Source organism: Grammomys surdaster, unplaced genomic scaffold (genome assembly GCF_004785775.1).
Source record: "Grammomys surdaster isolate TR1022 unplaced genomic scaffold, NIH_TR_1.0 65, whole genome shotgun sequence".
Classification (NCBI taxonomy): Eukaryota; Metazoa; Chordata; class Mammalia; order Rodentia; family Muridae; genus Grammomys; species Grammomys surdaster.
In genome coordinates this window covers 11,736,712-11,757,447 of record NW_021604567.1, presented here as the reverse complement: position 1 = coordinate 11,757,447, position 20,736 = coordinate 11,736,712, and positions in this window count along the sequence as shown.

Here is a 20,736-nt window from a genome sequence, read left to right as displayed (position 1 = left end):
ATTCTCTCCAGGATCAGAACTGACAGAACAAATACAAAACCTGAAAGATAAAATTTCTTAAACCAGCTTACATTGAAATGGTAAATCCTTGCTCAACACAGGAAGCTGAGAAACCAGGAGAACTTTGTTCCTTGAGGCTTGACTGTCTCAGCAATTACAGTCTTGCATGCATGGTTCACAATAGAAAAACTAATAACCTGTAAATGACCTGTTTCCAAACTAGTTGTCCCCTCAGAGGTCTGACTCTGATTCTTAAGATCTGAAGCATTCCTGGCGAGATGCAGATCTTCACCTAGCATTAGAAGTCTGGAATTGTTGATTCTATTATAAGCAAATGAGCCAGCAGTAGTAGCAGCAGGTGCATCAGTAACTATGGGACAATAGTGAAGAACAAGTCTGTAAGAAGTGAGTAGCTCTCCATTCTCTCTGCCCTTTTTAGTTGTTCTGAAACCAGGGATGTCACTACATTTGTGGTGGATATCCTAACATCAATTAGGCATCAAGATAACGTCTCAAATGAGGGTGATTCTAAGCTGTGGTAAGTTGCCATTTAAAACCATCGCAGTAACTAATGTAGTTTGTTAGATATCAAAATACTAGAATAATGTGACAATCTAGTCAATAGTAGAGACTAAAGGTTCTATGTACTAAATAACCTGGTCTCTAAAATGGACAATGGAATTCATTTAACAGTTCACAATGGAAAAGAAGGCCAATTACAAGTGACTGACGTCTGTTAACATACTCAATATCACCTTGATTATTAGAAACAAGAAGCTAATTCAACGAGGAAATTGTCTTTTCTTTGATAAGCCCTTCCATCATAGTGGTACAAATCTCCTCCTGTGTTGGGGCGTAACTGTGTTTATTTGGTGCTGTCTTCCTATGTTTAAGCCAAGAGCCTAACTTTCAAAGATAAATGTTCATTCCTTAGCCTGTAACCACATTAAGATGTTCTATTGCTGTGAAGAGACCACAGTAGCTGATATAAAGGAAAACATTTAATGGGGTCTGGCTCACAGTTGAGCAGTTTAGTCCGTTGTCACCATGGCTGGAAACGTAGTAGTATGCAGGCAGAGATGTAGCTGAAGTGGAGAGTGATGTACACTTGGTTAGCAAGCAGCAGAAAGAGAAGGAGACAATGGGTCTGGCTTGAGCATTTGAAACTCCAAAGTCTACCCCACTGACACACTTCATCCAAGAAGGCCACACCTCCTAGTAATACTCCCTAAGCATTCATATATATGACCCTATGACAGCCAATCTTATTCAAACTATCACAAATTAAGCATCAGTATAGAAGGAAAATGGCTATTATAGACATAGACAAATGCAATTGAAGAATGCGACACATACAGTTCAATTTTACCTGATTCCATTTAAATAAATGGTGGGCCAGAAAGATCGCTCAGCAGATAAAGACAACCACCTGAGAAGCAAGCATAATGACCTCAGTTTTATTCTAAGACATGCATGGCAAAGGGGAAAAAAGGCTCAGAAATAGGTGTTCTCTGATTATCACATGCATGTCATAGTAGAATGCCAAAATGTAAATTTAAAAGAAATGAAAAATTAAAATTTCATAAGAATTATTATCACCCAAAAGGCTTTAAATATACTGAAAATGTTTTAAAACAAACCTTAAAATATTGTAGTTTCCCCATCCTGGGCCTGAAGCCTCTCTGCTTCCAGATCCATTTGTCGTAGCTGCTTTATGTGGTCAATATGAGCTCATTTCTGATAAAAGACCAAAATCTCCCTCAGACCTTAGTATATTCCACCTTCAGCCTCAGATGCCACAGCCAGTCCACAACTGCAGGACCTGATAAAGAGCCCATAAGAGACTGCTCCTGTCAAAATCATCCATGGAAGACTCGAGGAGACATTGGGTATTGATAGATTCTGTGAGGGCGTGTCCGTGTCTTCATTTGTTTACATTGTTGACTTTACCAGGCTCCAGTTAGGTAAGTCCAAACTTTTAGTCACACAGACAGCCTTGGTAAAGCTCAGTGGGTCACAAAACAAAGCAGACATAAATGTGAGAAGTCAATTTGTGGGGAAGAAATGAATGAACAGGGTAACCAGGAAAATGGGGCCAGTGTAAGGAATAGGGATCAGTATACATTATATTCATGTGTATCATTGTCAGACAATGCTATTATATAAAAGTAATGAGAAAGCAGAGCAGAGACTTGTCGAAATCAGTTGTTTAAAGTCTGTGAACGCAAACAGAGAGGACCATTATCTTTATGAAGAAAGATTCAGGAGATCATTACTGTCATGATTCTTCCTATCCCCTGCCCATGTGGTCTTTCATTGACTTTGTTTTCAAAGATTTTATTTTTTTTAACATTGTCACTTAATTCTGTAAACATAATTGTTGTAGTCATTTAGATTTCGTAATTATATTTTATTATAAATAGTTCAACATAATTCAATTAGCCTCAATTTACCTTTACTTAATGTCTAATGTTTATTATTCAGGCATGTTAATAATAACTTGGCATACTATGGCTTTTGAGATGATATATTTAAGAGATAGAATGAGAGGGCATTATAGGTACAGCCTAAGGTGTATTTCTAAAGTTCATCATCATATATTACTATAAAATGTATTTCCCATGTTATTCTTTACTTGAGGAATCACTAGATTCTTATCATAAAATGTTGCTAGTTTTTTGGGATTTTGTTTTTATTTTTTCTAGAGATATCGTGAAAGCAATGTATGAAGGGTGTTGGCAAAAAATTGGCAACCAAAACACAAAATCTAGAAGTGGAAAAAAATAAATCTAGGCTTATGGAAGTCATTTGGCATTGCAATTAAAATAGGTGAACTTTATTTATTGTTTGAATTGACTATAGAAAGAACTTACAGGATATTTGGAATTTGCAGCACAAGTAACATTATGTTCTCCAGTGTTCAGTGCTAATAATGGACTCACACTTTCAGTTCCTCTGATTGATTCTCTCTCAGTATTTGGCTATGCTCCATTAAAAGATTTTCTTTGTGCCCTGATGTTTGAGCACTGACTATAGAAAACTTATCTAAAGTTTATAGTGACTGCCACTAAAACATGCATAATAAGTTACAATTTCATTTTTGGCATTTTTGCTTGTTTTCAATGGAGCATGGTTTTGGAATATTGAAGAAAAGCATTTTCTAAATTGAATGCAAACATACATTCGAAGTCTCTTCTGAAAGTGCAGAGTGAACACCAAAGCAGACAGAGACCGGTCTTCCTGTAGAGCTAAAGAAACATAGGAACGAACATAGCCCGCCCTCTAATCTGATCTGGTGGGCAGATGAATTGCAAGCAAGAGGCTCATAAGTTGTGTGCATATTTACAGACCCAAGTAAATTATTGAGAAAACCAAGTAAGTAATTCTTTTTCATGAAGCTACCCATATGTCTACACCAATTAGGTAGAATATCCAATTCTACAAATTAAGACAGAAGTCATACTTTAAAGAATCTAAAATGAGATTTTTCTTTTTTAGGGAAATAGTAGAAGAAAAACAGTATCTTACTTTTGATTCTGAAGCAGTAAGTATAAGTGATCTCATGATGATTCTGAGAGATAGTCTGTGATGAAGCTGGTGACTTTTACAACTACATTGCTATTGAATATGTTTAAGGAAAAGTATCATTTTGTATGTACTTCATAAAGTATAATTTGAACATAATTGTGGTTATAATGTATTGTTTAGGTTGTTGCTGAAATAATCCATCATATAATTGTTTAAAAATATAAATAAATAAAAGGTGACATGATAATCTTCTCTGGATTTTTCCAGAGTTAGTGTATGTGTTGCTGAAATTATCAAATAACTAGAAAAAAATGTTTGAAATGGACATAGGAATTTTCTAAGAAATACACAAAAAAGAATGCATATCGAGAACTGCTGGTTTGACAGGCCAGCAACAAATTACAGTCTTGTAAATGGTAGGGTTAAATCTGAAGGTTAATGATTTAAGGATTCTTTTATTTCCATATCCAAATCAATCAAAAATAAAAAAGGAAGGGAAGAAAAGAAAACTGAAAAAAGAATGATTGATAATTTCTAACCAAAGAAGTTGTAAATTTTGTCCTTGACAATCACATCCCACAAAAATATTGTACAACTCTTATATGCAGGTGATTATTTCACAAAATCACTGATATTTCTCAAATTATTAAAACACCTACATTGAATGAATCTGGTATCAGAAATTGAGATCTGATTTTACAAATAGTGCAATATTCTACACAAATATAGCTGAACATAAATTTAAACATACATGGGATATCCAAAATATGTAGACTCGGTTCACTGACAAAATATGTCCGTCTACACTAAAAATTATACAATTTGGAGCCATAATAAAATCACAGATGAAGAAACTCAGGCATATGTAGAGGAATTTCTGACTGCTTCTAAATTGAGTTGTATACTTGTCAGTAAAATGAATTTAAAAAGAAATTCCTAGAAAATTAAGGTCTGTTTTGTTTTTCTGAACAGCATTTCAGAAAAATGTAAAACATTTTTAAATGACTGGGAAAGAGAATACTTATAATTTCTATTTTAAAAGACATGTCAACTTAACCTAGACTTGCAGCTTACCAAACTAGAAAAAGAGGAGAAACTAAATTCAAAGCAAACTTTACAAAAATGGTGGGAAAAAAATCAGTAAAACTGAATACAGAAAAAACAAACAAACAAACAACAACAAAAAAAAAAAACCCAAAAAACAGTAAGGGAAATCAAAAGCTAGTTCAGTACCTCCGAACTCCACTAAAATCAAGACATCAGCAGATCTCTTCCTTGTATGTGGGCTTGTTACCTTTCAACTGCTAGCGCTGTTGTTGTTCCTGGGTCAGACTTCCTCTCCTAGTCTACAAAACTAAGTTCTCAAAGAATTAATCAAAGATGTATTCTAAAAAATATAAAAAAGTGAAGGAAATACAGAAGGACTTAAGCATGTCATCACTGAGGCTAAGCATGACTGACAAACGCAAAGAACAGAGTGGGGACATTGAATCCAAGCAGGACGCGCACATATGTTGGTCTTATCCTGAGCCTAGAGGAGTGGCTTGAGCCTGGCTTGATTTTTGCAACCTGTCCTGGTCACTTCCCTTGTGGAGTGACTCAGCAGTACCCACATGACCTGGCTGAACCATTGCCTACCCTGCAACTGCTGAAGTAGAATAATCTAATAGGCCCCACCAGATCCCACAGTACTACTTGCTCTTTAAAATCGAGAGACTGATGCAATAGAGTTCTACTTCGCCAAGATTTCTGGCTTGGTGTGTTTCTTTGGGCCACTGACAGCCACCATCCCACTCAGCCCCTAAGAGACCCGGCAGGTCTGGGCTTCTCTCCTCGCACTGCCAGCAAAGAGCTAATACACATTTGTTCAAAACGTGTTTGCTAATATGTTTAGCATCTGTTGAGAAAACGAATCGCACACTTGCAGTGGCGAAGCGTGGTTCAAAGTTTATGTCATCTGCCACATGTATGGATAAGTTTGCTTATCATTATGTTATATGCTGAGAATAGTATTTTTTCCTTTTGTTTTCCTTCCCAATAATTTCTAATGTCTAATCTATATGTAATTATGATAAAATTCAGGACAAATATATAGGGCAACGATTTGCAAAATGACTTTTAAACTTTGACAGGAGAGAAATAACAAAGAAAAAAGCAGTGATGAATTTCCTTAGGTGAAAATATTTTATAGAGAAGTGACAAGATGCATGAGGTACAAGTCTACGAAGCAGAATGATACAGAAACTCTCATGGACTTAAAGTCAGGACACTAATCAATATTATTGTTACAAGACTAATTTTGGAAAATACTTTATAGCTAGAAATTATGCAAGAAATTAAGAAGAGCGGGAAGAAAAGAAAACCAAAACTCTGCTTATAATTCCTGTATGATTATTTGTCAAACCAAAATTACCTTAAAATGCAATTGTTAACCTGGAGCTCATAACGTGGAGGGGGAATAAATTAAATATCTTAATTACAAGTTACTGCTGTGGTTTCAATGGTAAGTTTCCCCTTAAAGGTTCATGGACTGAACAACTGCTTCTTAGTGGGAGATGCCCTGGAAAGCATCAAGAAATGGGAGGTGAAGTGACCTAGTGGGAAGAAGTGGATCACTGAAGCAAAAGTCTGAACATTATATCATTATGGGACTTGTCTTCGCATGTCCTCTGCTTCCTGTCTGTTCTAAGGTAAAGAAACAACTCCCTCATGCTTCTGATGCCAAGAAATTCATCCCAACTACATTAAATGTAATAACAATTATTAGACGTACATTAAATGTACATGGGAATGTAAATAGCCCGATAAAACAATGGCTCCGATCGATCTGTCCCTTATGCCTTTTCTTTTGTTTGCTTGGAGATTTTAGCACAAGGAGAAAAGAAACTGCTATGACTCTCTCTAGTTTGTGTTTCTTAAATTTCCTTTTCAAATAGATTCTTAATTCTAGGTTAAAATAGCCCTGCAGGGGGAAAAAACACATTCTAATCATTGTAATATGTCTTTAAGATATTTGAGGATGGTTCTAGGGCCTTTCTCCTGAAGAACGAAGAGATATTATGGATGAAATTCACCTACAATTTTGCTTCCACTATTCTCCATCCTCCTAATAATGATAGATCCACCTAGCTCATTAACTTGACTGGATTCATAGAACAGGATAGTGATCTTGCCATCAGGTTCCTCAGCGAAAGAGGGGAGATAACTGCAGGAGGATGATGTCGAGTTTTCTGTCACATTATTTATAAGACTTTTCATTTCTTCATGAGGCTTGTCACGCCACTAAGCTCCATTTATAACATTTATAACACCATTAATGTTCACGTCTCTTTGAGTCGTCTTTGATTCTCAGAAACGGTCAACAAAGATTGTTGGAAAATAATATTTCCTTGACATTTTCTCTCGTGGTACCACTCGTTTAATTGTAGAGCTTTTGTCTAATCGAAGCGTGGTACGCCAGGATGACAGGGATAGTTAGGTCCTTTCAGTCAGAACCGTTTATTCTTGCACTGCAGCTCCTTTGTCACCCTGGCATTTTCAATTGCAGAAGACGCGGCTGTGAGAGAAAGAAGTCTCAGTCTGAGCCAGCACTGCCTCTGCTAATAATGTGCTTGAAAGTGACGTGAAACTTTTCAAGTTGGGAGAAATACCCACTTTTAGAAAAACAGTTAGATAGCCTTTCTCCCACACAGAATGCTTTAAACCTCTCCCCTGCGGTGGAATAAAGGCAGCTTTAAAGAAAAAAATAATAATACTAGAATTATTGAAATGCAGCAGCCTCCCAGGATTTCTATGGTCTCCACCATTGTGCTCTCCCAGCGGCTCTGTCAGGTTCAGTTCGATGATGAGATTGGAAGCACCATTTTAATGGAAGCTAGAGAGACAGGATATCAGTTTACTGAAGGGATATCAAGCCGTAGAGGAGCTTAATGGTGAAGAAAGATGCGGTATTATGATTATAAAATTAATATTTTTTCCTCCAAAGATACATTTAATTAGTTCATTTTTCAGAAGAATTCTTAACTGGAAAATAATTCGTAGAGCTCTACTCTTTTGGCTAGTGAAGAAGAAGAGGCTGAATAATACCATAATAATAGCACTTTAAAGATCTTTAAACAATTTTAAGTGAAGTGTATATGTTTCTTTGTGTATGAGTGCATTGAGAACCAGTGCCTGTAGGTTCTAGAGAACAGTGCTGGAGTTACAAGTCATTGTGAGAATCCAACTTGGATAGCTTGGAAGAAAACTGTTCACCTCTGAGCCATCACTTAGCTATATAAATAACTTCTGAATACCTGTGATAGGCTTCTGAAAACTATTTTCTATTTTGCTTAGCCTTCCATATTCTGCAATGACTGACTACATGGATTTTGATCATATATTTTGATTTAGGTAGTAGAAAAATAGCTACTATTATGTGTTCCCTGATGAAGAATTCACTATACACATGAGCTCATATTTTCCTTTTCACTCTTAAAATAGGCAGCCAGTTTCCATAAGTATACTTGCTTAGTAGAAAAGGATGTGATAGGAACCCTAGCGATCAAAGAAAAAGTTAGTAAGAAAAGTGACAGGTTGTTCCTGTCAAAAGACATTAAGCTTCTTAATGAGAAGGCAGGCATAGGATTGTTGTTTTAAGCAATTAAATATGAGTAAGGATTTTCAAAAGCTGACACAGCTGAAGGACACTTGGGGGAATTCTTCATTCATTTTCAGAATCATTCCTGAGTTTTGTAGCATGTGATTCCAGATCAAAAGGGGAGAGATGACAGGCAGATGGGGAGCTGGACATATGAACATACATTTGTACACATGAAATTGCAAATCAGTGCGTAGAGTCCTAGAAGTGATGACTGAGGGGACAAAGTCCATATTGGCTGGTGAAGAGATATTGGATAACATATGACAGAGTGTGTGATCATAGTTTATACAGCTGAACGGGGAATGAGTGGTGGCATGAGTTGTTAATACTATCTTAAACTTATCTTCAGTGTTTTCATATATTAGCATAAAATAGCACACATGAATCTTGATTGAAGTTATTGTACAGTAAAACGTTATCAGAAAAAATGCTGAATCTATGTAGGCAGGTGTGAAATCCAATGAATCTTAATTTTATAAAGAGTTACAATAAAGATCCCAAGATCTATCACAGTCATAATAATGAAGCTAGCATGGCGAGGGCAGAAAACCAGACATGTAGATCAATGGAACAAAATAGGACTGCACATATGAGTGTACATAATTATAGTCATTAAATGTTTGATAAAGGTGCCAAAATATATACACTGATGAAAGGATAGCATTTTCAATAAGTGGTGTTGGTAAAATGAAATGTGTACATGTAAAATTAAATTATCTCATCTCTACCATCGTGTACAAAAAGTAACACCAAGTGGATACTCCGAAGGCCTCTCTATAAAACCGGCCATGATGAACTAGCTTGAAGAGAACACAGGACCCAGGAAGTACATGTTGAACAGAATTTCATTTGAGGAGGAATTAATTTCAATGCCTGACCTTACAAACCTGAAAATGCATGTGTGAAGGAGAGAAACAAGCAATCAAGTAGAGAGGATGCCCAATGAGTGGGAAAAAATGATGTGGCAGATGATTAAATTCAAGAAAACAAGTTACTCAATTGAAAGCTGCACTGTAGATCTAAATACAGAGATCACAATAGAAGAAATTACAATGACTAAGAAGTATTTCAAAGAGATTCAACATACTAAGTATTATGAAAATAGAAATCAAAAGTACTTTAAAATTTTCCTTTTACCCAGAATGGATAAGATTGAAAAAAAAAGGAACAAGTAATAAAAAATGCTGGAGAGAATTTGGAGTAAAAGGATGCCTGATTCACCGATTCACTAACTGAAAACTGCTTAATCTATCCTGGTAATCAATATAATATATATATATATATATATATATATATATATATATATATATATATTATTTCTATACACTAAAAAGACTGGGCATATTCCATAGATATATGCTCACAAGTATCTCATAAGTCATTTTCATTGTCATCCTATTATAATAGAGACAGGATCTATGTCCTTTAACTGATGGGTGGTTAATGAAGTCATGTATATATGTATAAAAAAATACAGCCTACCTGGAAAGATCATTCTGTAAGTGAATTCAGACCCACAGAGATAAAAGCTCCAAGTACTTTCCATATGTGGATGCTAGCTCAAAATCTTTACATGAGGATATACAACCTTGGGTCATCACAGAAACCTGGGCAATAAAATGAAAACATTAAGAGATTGGAGTGGGATATCAGGAGAATATTAGAACTCTTGCTATGAAGGGAGAAATGGTAAAAACATGTAGGGGATACTTTCTTGATGAGGGGTTGTGAAGGCAATGGAGAAAAGAGGGAAGGAAGAGAGATAAATTACAATAGGTATGTTTTAAAAAGGCATAGACAATTTTATTTTGATTTAAAATTTCATATATGTAACAAAATATTTATATATTGTTATCCATCATATAAAATTATGTGTATATGTGTGTGTGTGTAAGTGTATACATATCTTTTATTCAATGATCAATCTCTTCATATTCACAATATGTAATTGACATCTAGGATGCCTACTGCTAAACAATCTCACCCTTTCTTATTCTTTCTGAACTCTGGCTAGCTGGTTCAACTCAGCTGTTCTGGCTCAAATCTCCTTGAGTTTGATTGACTCAAACTGGCTTATCTCAGTTTCTCATTGAATTGGTCTGCATGGATAAACTCCTCCTGAATTTCACAAACTTAACTGAACTCACTGAATTGCCCTCTCTTTCCCAACACTGCTCTTAAGTAGCCCCTCTTTCCTGAGCGTTTTCATGAAAGTTGGGTGTATCCTATCTCTGACTCATTCTGTCAAATGTTTCTCTGAGTCGTCATTTTGTTTGTCCCTGAATTATATATCACTTTCAAACATGGCTGCATCCTTTTACAAGCCAACTTTATCCTCACCATTTGGGAATAAATGTAAGTTTTAAGGCCATGTCTGTATTCCAGGCAGAGGGATTAAAGTGTGTGGTATGTCTGCATTCCAGCCAGATCACACAGACCTAGTTCTTTAGATGTGATCCCTGGCCAGAGCAGCCATGTGGCTGTATTAAATTTCCTCAATATATCATCAATATTTTTAAGTGCTACAATCTTTAAAAATATGCAATGAAGCATTTTCTATGACATGTTTTCTTTAATGTACTCAATTATGCCATTCCTTAAAAAAAGAGAAAGAAAACTTCCAAATTCACTCATGAGTATGGTTAAACCAACCCTGGGAACATAGACACACAATATATTATTCTCTTTTCATTTGTAAAACTGCTACTGATACGAATTTTTTTTTAAAAAATTAAGTGTGAGTCTATGGTTCTTTATCAAATAGCAGCCTAGTGTATTTTCTATCAACCCCTCATTTGGAGATAAAAAACAAACATCTCGGTGGATAACTTAACCCCTTTGAATTCCTAAGGCACATTGAACAATTATAGCCCAGGAAAGAGATGTTATATTTCCCCATTACTGGGGAAGGAGGAAGCTCAGGGGACAAACTTGAGAAAAGACTGCTACAGTATTTTTCTTGCTACACTGAGTAAGTCACACTGACGGTATTTTGCTGTCTATTTTTCTCTCTTTTTGAAAGATTTCAGCTAAGAAAGCCGCATGTCATTTTCTAATGTCAAATCAAGATTGATATTTTGCCTCATTGTTCTATAGCTTTTTACATCATGGAATTCTCATATCTTTCATGACAAGAAGGCAGTGGAGTGTGGAAAGCAATTTAGTAAATGGAAAACTATTTTGAACAGAAAATGAATAAAACACAAAATATTTAAATGAAGCAATATCATTCCTGATTCAGCTGCCAGTACCAAGAATCTACGACAAGGCAGTAACATTGCATGTTTCAAAAATTTGTGAATGTGTGAAATAGACAAAACCGTATCCATAATAGTTTTCTGAAGAAGGATATAAGAGAAATACTAAACTTTAAATATATCTAGGCAGAGAACAAGATCTGTCCATTTTTGCTCCTATGATTTTTATGTGGCTGAAGTACAGTGACTGTTGAGGTACTGGGGTGTTGTTTTGAGTGAGTTTAAAAATAAAGGAAATTTAAAGAAACAGTAAAATTCTTGCTGCTTCTTTATCAATCATAATTGGGCCGCAGACACAAATAAAAACATAGCCATATGGCAGACATAATAAAAGCACTTAAAAGTAGTATGGAGACTGAGCATGTTACATTTATATATTTATGGATATATATGAAAATTTAATGAAAGAGAAGCCAAGGACCATAAATTGATGAAAGAGCAACAGGGTTAGGAGGGGTATAAGCAAAAGGGCAGAATAATGTAATTATACTTTAAGAGAAGAAACATGGTCTACTAGGTGTTATAGGTATGTATACTAGCTAAGTAATTAAGCAAGTCACAAAATCTAAAATTATCCATCACACATATCCCATAAAGGGCATGGAAATCTGACCCAATTGCAGGAAAACATATTTTTTATGGATATTAAAGCACTTAACTTTATAATTATGCCATAATTTCATAAGACACAATATCATTTGTTTGCTGTTTACTAAAATAAATGACATAGTATCTATTTTAGTTCATTTCGTTGACGTAGTAATAAGTAAATATCTGACAGAAACAACTTGAAAAGTGACAAGGTCTATTTGTCTCATGGTTCTCATGGTTACAGTTCATCCAGGTTGGAACAGCCTGGTTAATGTGGAAACCTTATATCATGACCGACTATTAGACAAAGAAAACAGAATTCTGCTAGTTAAATGACTTTCTCCTCTGCCTATTCATGTAATCTACTCCAAAATCCCATCCCATTGAAGTGTTTGCCACTTTCAGGATACTTCATCCTCAGTTCATCCTGTTGAGAGCCACCCTCTGGGACGTACCCATAGACAATTTCCTCCCAAGTTTCCTAGGTGATTTGAAATCTAGAGAAGATGACAAGGATCATTAAGTTTCACAACATTTTGTATATATTTTAAATAGGTAAATACACTCATTTCAAATCTATATTGGTGGTTGGTACTTAATAATATGTTCTCATAATTAATCACAAAGAACATTTTCATGAGATGAGATTTAAGTATGTAGTTGATTGCTTATAAAGTCCACAACCAATTTTTTATTGAATATTTATATCTTAATAGTAGAAGAAAAAGGTAGATTGCAAATAAAGTTTAGTTTTATTTTGTTTCTCTAATTATTATGGTTTTAAAGCGAATGAAGTATTATTTTATAAAGCTACTGCATCTAAATATTAAGTATTAAATATTTATAATTATAGAAAAACACTAAGTGGATTGTCTAAATATTGACGAATTCTTATTTTAATATATTTCAAAGACTTTGAGTATTTTTGCTTCTTTTAAATATAATATACCAGCTACCTTAAAATACATTTGTTATTATCTTGTTGTAATAATTCACTTTCTTCAAATACATTTATCAGAATGAAAATCCAAAAAGAAAACTTAACTGCAAATGAAAAGTTTAGTTTTCATGTTGGTCAGTTGTGGATTTTTATTATGATCCACTGAAGGAGAAAGTTTTTCTGTTTAGGATTGAGCATTTTCCTGGGCTATGAACACAGCACTGTGTCATTAGGGGTCATTTTATTATGTTTCTTCAATCTGAAAATGAAATCTTACCAAACTGTTGCACCGCACTACCGAAGGTCACAGTCCACCATATCTGGATAGCTCTCCTTTTCTTATTGGGACTTCCTCCTCTCTGCCTGATCTGGTAAGATGACCCCAGTGTTCTACCTGAGAAGTGCCACATAGTCCTTGACAAACCTACAATTTCAACTCCCAATTTCTCAGTATAAGAACCTGCTCAGAACAAGAAATTCCCAGTACAAGAAACTCCAGTCAATGATTTTATTCACCTTTAAAATTCCTTTCCACTCTCCACTTGTCCACGCCAAATGAAGTGTATGCGCACAAGCTAAGATTGCCTAAGAGAGCTGTTTAAAATCTTTGGAGAAGCCCCACCCCCACCCCCAGCCCCACCCCCACCCCGACTCCCGCACCCCCCACCACCACCACTCACTCCCAGCCAGACAGGGATCCTGCAGACCTCACCTACTCCCGACTGTGCCTTACCATTCCAGCCTTGAGTGCAGCACCGTCTAGACACCCCGAGTGTGGACAAAGACACACTGATCCATAGCTTTTCCTCAACACACATATCACACAACCCTACCCCTCAAGGGTCAGAGATCAATGTGGAAGAGAAGAGTAGGTAGGAATGTTGCAAGAGTCTAAAGTGGTGGTTGACCACAAAAAAAGAGTCTTCCAGAATCAAGAGGATTAATACTTGTATGAACTTACAATAATGATGACAGGAAACACAAGAGCTGCACAAGTTCAAACCAGATAAAGTCCAATCATGGAGGAGGAGAAGCATATATGAATCCCAAGCATAACCCATAAGCTATTAGCAATTGATTTCTTCTAGCAAAGGGAAAAGTTAATGGAGTCTCACTGAGTATATATCAACCACACCCCAGATCAGGTCCCATGCTCAGGAGAACATACTTGGTGTGTGTTTGTTTGTGTGTGTGTGGGGGGGGTGGAGTGGGGGAGGTGTTTGTGTGTGTGTTTGTGTGTGCGTGTGTTGTGGTATTTTCTTTATTTTTTATTTTGTTTTAATCATTTTTTTTATTTCATGTTTTCTCTTTTATTCTCCTTCTCCCCTCTCCCCTCTCCCTTTCCCTCTTTCTTTCTTTTTGAAGGAAACCTTTCCTTAAAAGGAAAATGATAAGAAAAGTTTACTTTAGACAAGTTTGGAGATAGTGAGGATCTGGGACGAATTGGGGAATGAAAGTAATATGATCAAAATATACTATATGAAAAACATTTAAATAAATGTTAAAATATATTATTTTAAAAAATAAAATTTGCTTGTCATAAGGTTAAATATTTAAATTTTTCATAATTGTATTTATGTTACTATAACTTGTAAGGAAGTGTTAAATGGAGAGAACAAAAAGATGGCTAAGTGGTTGGAAGTATTAGATTCATGTATGTACAAAAATTAAATTCTGTAAAAATTTAGAAAGAATATAGTGGATTTTCCAATAATAACACTTTATTAACACAAAGTTTCATTCTTCTAAAATAATAAAATTATTCTGAGGTTTTGAAGATTTTATTTTTGGAATATCTAATATAATTAATAAAAATTCTGGTCCATAGAACTAATTAAGCAAAATTATGCCACACATTTCTAAGAATTCATTTATTTTATTGTTTAGTTTAATTTTAAAAAGTTTAATATGTTAAGAAGAGTCGCCTTGAGATTGTCATCTCTCTGCCTCAAACTCACTAGGTCTGTGTTAGAGTCACTAACCAGCACACTTGGGCAAGTTATTTTTATTTTCATTAAATATTTTGCATAATATCTAAAAATTACATATTCATCCTCCTACCTCTGAAGGTATTGAAACCACTCCATATCATTAACATACTGTAATAGTGCAAAGAGACAGAGACTTGTAAAATTAAATTATCATTTCAAAGTGAAAGTTGAAATGTCTAAGGATACTTTTATCTCTTAGAGTAATGTTCATATGGAATACCAAATGTCATATTTGAATATTGTCAAAAATTAAAACCCATATAGAAAAAAATGATTAATGTAAAAAGTTACTATATATTCCCAGTAACTAGCAGGCAGATAAATGTTAAGGTCAAATCTCCATCAAAATATGCTTCACGTTATTTTTTTGATGTGCCTTTCTCTCTTCCAGGCACAATAGATTTATGAATCAGTACATTCTTCACTATCTCTATTTTTACCACCTCACTCGCAGGTTTATAGTTATAACATCTTATTAATTATAACATCAATATTAATACATAAATTTAACATAGATATTCAATAGCATAACTTATGTTTAAATCAGAATCACAATTTAACACCAGACATTAAAGCATTTCTAATTGTGGAATTTTAGCACACTGCCTTTAAAATATATAAACTTTTAAAATATTATACTTAATTTTTCCTTTAAACATTTCAAGGTGGGTACATTTTAAGAGTGAATTGAAAGCCCAACATGATGATGTATGCCCATAATTTCATTGGAATAGAAATATAAGGAGTAGAAATACATTCTCAGCTATGTAGAGAGTTCAAGACAAGCCTGGATAAAAAGACACTAACTCAATGCCCTCCTCACCCTCCCTTAGTGTATAACAGTGATTAACCAGCTGTAGCTAGAAAACTCTGTACATTAAGAGAGGGATGCCTGCATGCTTGTGTTCATTGTTGCCCAAGTCACAATAATGAGGAACTGGAAAAAGCTGAGATGTTCATCTTTCGAAAAGTGGCTTATGACAATATGGTGTGTGTGTGTGTGTGTGTGTGTGTGTGTTTGTGTGTGCATACACACATTATTCAACTGTGAAGAATGAGGAAAAAAAATGAATTTGTAAAGAAATGTATACAACTTTAAAAAATTACATGGGGCAAACATTCTCTGGTTGAAAGACAAACAGTATCTCTTTTCTAATGTGGATCCTAATTTCAAATAGTTTCTGTGTTATTTAATACGGAAAATTTCTGAAAGCTACGATACGTGAGGAAAACGTGAGAGGAAATGGTCTGGCTTAAGGTAGGGTCATACTACAATATCTGTAAAAGAGTGTAAAGTATATGTCGAGTAGCAAATTTTAAGCACGATAGACCTGATATGATTGGGATGATGGAGGTGTTGTAAATGAGCCATATTGTCTGGTATAAAAGAAGTATAAAGAAAGCATTGTGTTCTATATTGTAGCCTAAATGAAAAAAAATATATAAAATAATGTTTGAAAGAAATTACTCTGTAAGACTGTACTACTCTGCTCCTAGAAATAATGGATTATTGAACATGGAGTTCTAGAAATCAGATAACTCCCCAAGGGTGTGTCTAGGAGCCCCCACAGATCAAACAAGTTCTTGTCAATCTTTGCTGCGCATGAGAATTATAGGCTAAGATCACACTGCAAAAGAAACCATGTACATTTACTTGCAAGACACAGAGAAAACATGTTGCTCTCCCTTCATGCTGGCTAGTTTCCAGCCACCAGAGGGCAGTACAGGGTTCAGAAGAAAACGGAGTGCCCGACTATGAGCTCTAGGATACAAAAATCTAGCCTGCTGGTGAAGATATGTTCAAATGTTCACCTTCACCATGCATCATGACGGTGGTATTTATGGTGATGCGAATCAACTCCCTTCACAAGGACCTGTGACTCACTTCATGGGTTTGGGGATAGTATTGGGAAATGATAAATGCCTGGTGTTATAAGACTGATTAACAATACAGACAAAGTAAGATCGTAGGCTCAGGTTGAATACTTACAACCAATGCTCAACTGATTGACAAAGCAGAAGATTTTATTTTCTAAAATATCTGCGGTTACACTTACCGATGGAAACACCCCATCCTCTTAATCAGAAAAACTTCTCCCTACAAACATCTAAGGTTAATGAAGAAATTCATGGCTTCCAATGATTCAGAGAAGAAGTTCCAAAAGCACAGTCATCCAGGTAGCCCACGGTAACATAAGTGGATCATACAATAAGATAGGTATAAAAGGAGACATTTGAGGATGAAGGGGTCTGCCGCATGAGAAGGAAGAGGAGGCCTGCATTGCTTTTATAAGGTATATTCTCTAAAAACAAATTTAGTTAATAAAAATAAAATCTTTTTTAGTAGGAAAATGCCTCATCTTTGAGAGAGAAAGACAGAACGAGAGAATCTATCTATCTATCTATCTATCATCTATCTATCATCTATCTATCATCTATCTATCATCTATCTATCATCTATCTATCATCTATCTCTCCCCCCTCTCTATTTATATACAAACTAGAAAAATAAAATGGTGCGTATAGTTTTAAATTTCTGTTATACTTTGTTCTCTGACAGTGAATATTAGTATTTGAGTAAGCAAAATAATAATCCTAGGTGCAGTCATGAAAAAAGAGTAAACGATTGTGCAGAGAGACTCGGATGAAATATGCTGTGACGAACAAAGCGGACATAGCACAGTGCGAGCTAAAGTGCCTTTCACCGTGGAACTTCATTTCTTGCCACCTTATCCTTGTCACATCGCAATCGCCAGCCGTGATCCGTCACCGGATTCTGTCCTCTCTATTCATTGTCATAGCTGAGTCTATCCATCTGCTCCTGGGAAGAATTCTCCTGTACCCTGTTTTCACGTGTTAACTGGTTTTCCTTCTATCATTACTCTTCTCTCTGAACTCTTCTGAAGGAAAAATGAATTATTTATTAAAAGAACATCTCTCCTTCTTGGCACATATCCCCAGAAAAATGCATAGTGAATTACTGGGAAGCAAAAGAACCATGTTTTTGCCTTTCTTTACAGATTCATGAATTGAGAGTAGGAAATACCAGTGCTTACTGATTGCTTTGTGTTTAATAATTTTAAAGTTAATTTTGCATATATTTATTTTATATATTCGTATTTTAATTTCTTCACAGAAACAAAAGTTACTGAGACCAATAATCTTAATTTAAAAATTACTTTTCACTCAGCATACTTACTGAGCAAACGTGAATGTCTATTAAAATAGTTGAGGTAATATATTAGATGTGAAAAAATAAAATACAAAAGATAATATTTCCTAAAATATATAATTAAAATATCAATGAAAACATTATCAGAAGATTTTAACTAAACTTCAAATCAAAAAATCATAAAGTTCTTTGAGAAAAAAATTTTTCAAAGTAGAAGTTGTTACTGTTTTCTTAGTCAAAAATGAAAGAGACCATTTGGTTTACATAGTAAGTTTTTAGAAGTGAAGATTTTCATTTTGCAAATCAGCTTTAAAAGACTTAATTGTTTTTTTTTTACAAGTACGAATGAGATGCAGCCAATTACTTGTAGATTCTTTCTGATATGTAATTGAATCCCTCTTTCTCACAAGCGAGTCCTTACTTAAGTGTGATGAAGAACTAAATTAAATCTGCTGCTTTGAGATAAATGTCTAGGCTGTCAGATTTCTTGGCTGCTTGTGATCTTTTCTTTTTTAACTTAGGATTTGAGCAATTTAGGAAATAGCTTAGCTGTATCATTTTGTAGCAGAATACGACCTTAAGTTATACTTGAGAATTCCCCATCAGCCTCCTGGCTTTATAAGAACTGTTAAGATACCTTACTGACAGCTGCTTTGTCAGAAGGGACAATTCCTCATCGCTATCGACTGTGATATTGCTTCTTCCTATTTCTGTGTATATGTCAAGGTAGCTGCATGGGAGTGTAACAAGTGTACTCCCGTAAGGCTCTGCACAGATATTTTTACTGTTCTTTTAAATCAGCACTGTCATTACCCTAGTTATTTTAGAAAATACATCAAGGGATATGATTTATATTTAGCCTATGTACATGTGCCTGTGTAATGGCAGATAAGTCTATCATCCCTCTGTCTGAATGTGCAGCTTTAGAGATCATGAGTGCCAAATCCCTCAGCTTACTGCTCAATACTGCTCCTCTCCACAGTACACTGCCACATGCCAAGGAAGGGCACACTGCTCTCTCTAGGTGAGATTCACACGAAAATTGAGGTTGGCTAGAAAGTCCTATTTTGTCTTTCTACATAGATACACTGTTGGTGGTCTTTAGTGATCCCTCAGCCAACCTACTGAGACTTGTTTTCATATTTTGACCACAATCAGGATCCCAGAAAAACAAGAAACTAAATATTCTATTCCTTCCTCTCTTTATCATGTAACATTCATTTATTATACACAGTAGACAATGTGTTTTGATTATATATAGCCTATTTTTCCATCTCTATCTAGATCCATTTCTATCTAGATCGTTTTTGGGGGGCTGGGAGGGGTTAGTCCTTCAAGATGTTTATTTTGTCCAAATATTTTTGGACACATGATCTTCCACTGGAGAGTAGCTGGTCTGCAGGTGCTAAACTTTTTGAGAAAACATCCCCCTTTTTCTCCAAGCCACTAACAATTGTTAATGAGTATAAGGCCAGAAGTAGGATTGTGGTCCAAAAGGCCCTTTCAACGATAGACTCTGGCCTGGCTTTGACTTGGACAGACTTTGGCATTCAACCATTGCAACCGTTGAGATTTCATATGGACAGAGTTGTGAAGCCATGCCAAAAGATGATGTTTAAATCCACAGCCTTGGAATTTTACACTCTTTCTCCCACCCCTTCCATAGTCATCCTTGTGGACTGAGAGTTGGTGTAATACACGATTTCCATTTAGGGCTGTCTCTTACTTTATTCTTCTCTAGTCTCTTATATTCTGTACTTTGCGAGTAATTAAACAATAACTGCCTACTGACCACCTACTGCAAGTAGAAGCTTTTCAGTAGAGGGCTAATAGATGCACCTATTGACATTTATGATGTTAAGTAACTAAAAGCCAGTCTAAGATAATATCCATTTAACAGCATAAAGTAGTAGATTCTCTCCTAGTGTGTATAGGTTCTTGGCCTGTTAGTAGTGAGAAGTATAGGTTTCATCTTGTGCAATGATGTACAAAACCAGCTAGTAAGGGACTGGTTACTTCTGTGATATTAATACCACTGTTTTTCTGGTGGGCATGTTTTCTCCAGGCTAGCAGTAATAGTAGCTCAAAGTTCAAAGATGAGTTTGATTGATGATCACTTTCCCTCCAACAGCTTGCAATGCAGTTTTCAGCAACATGAAAGTTAGCCAATAGACAAGAAGTTTCCAGGTCTTTAACAAGATCATTTTGTCCTATTGTATGATATCACTGTAAGTTGTCTTCAACAATGGGACCTATGTTTTACATCCTTTATTTGAGCATAAAATGTATACATGATGGTATCATTGGATATTTTATTCTTCATATACAGAAACTAAGTATGTGAAATGTAAATTTTCCTCTAAATAATAGAAAGTTTTCATAATATGGGCTTGACTTACATTACTGTTTTAGTTATGAATGTTGAAAACTTTTTACCATTTTCTTCATATTCTTCATATTCATTTATTCATATTCTTCTTAAACTCAAAAGTCATCACTTAAGTAGATACTTCTCTTTGGGGAAGTAGGATACAGTAGGATAAGGAGGAAGCTTCTTTATCTGAAATATAAAAGTAGAAAAGCATTGTTTATGCTGCCTCTGTTACAGCACAGTT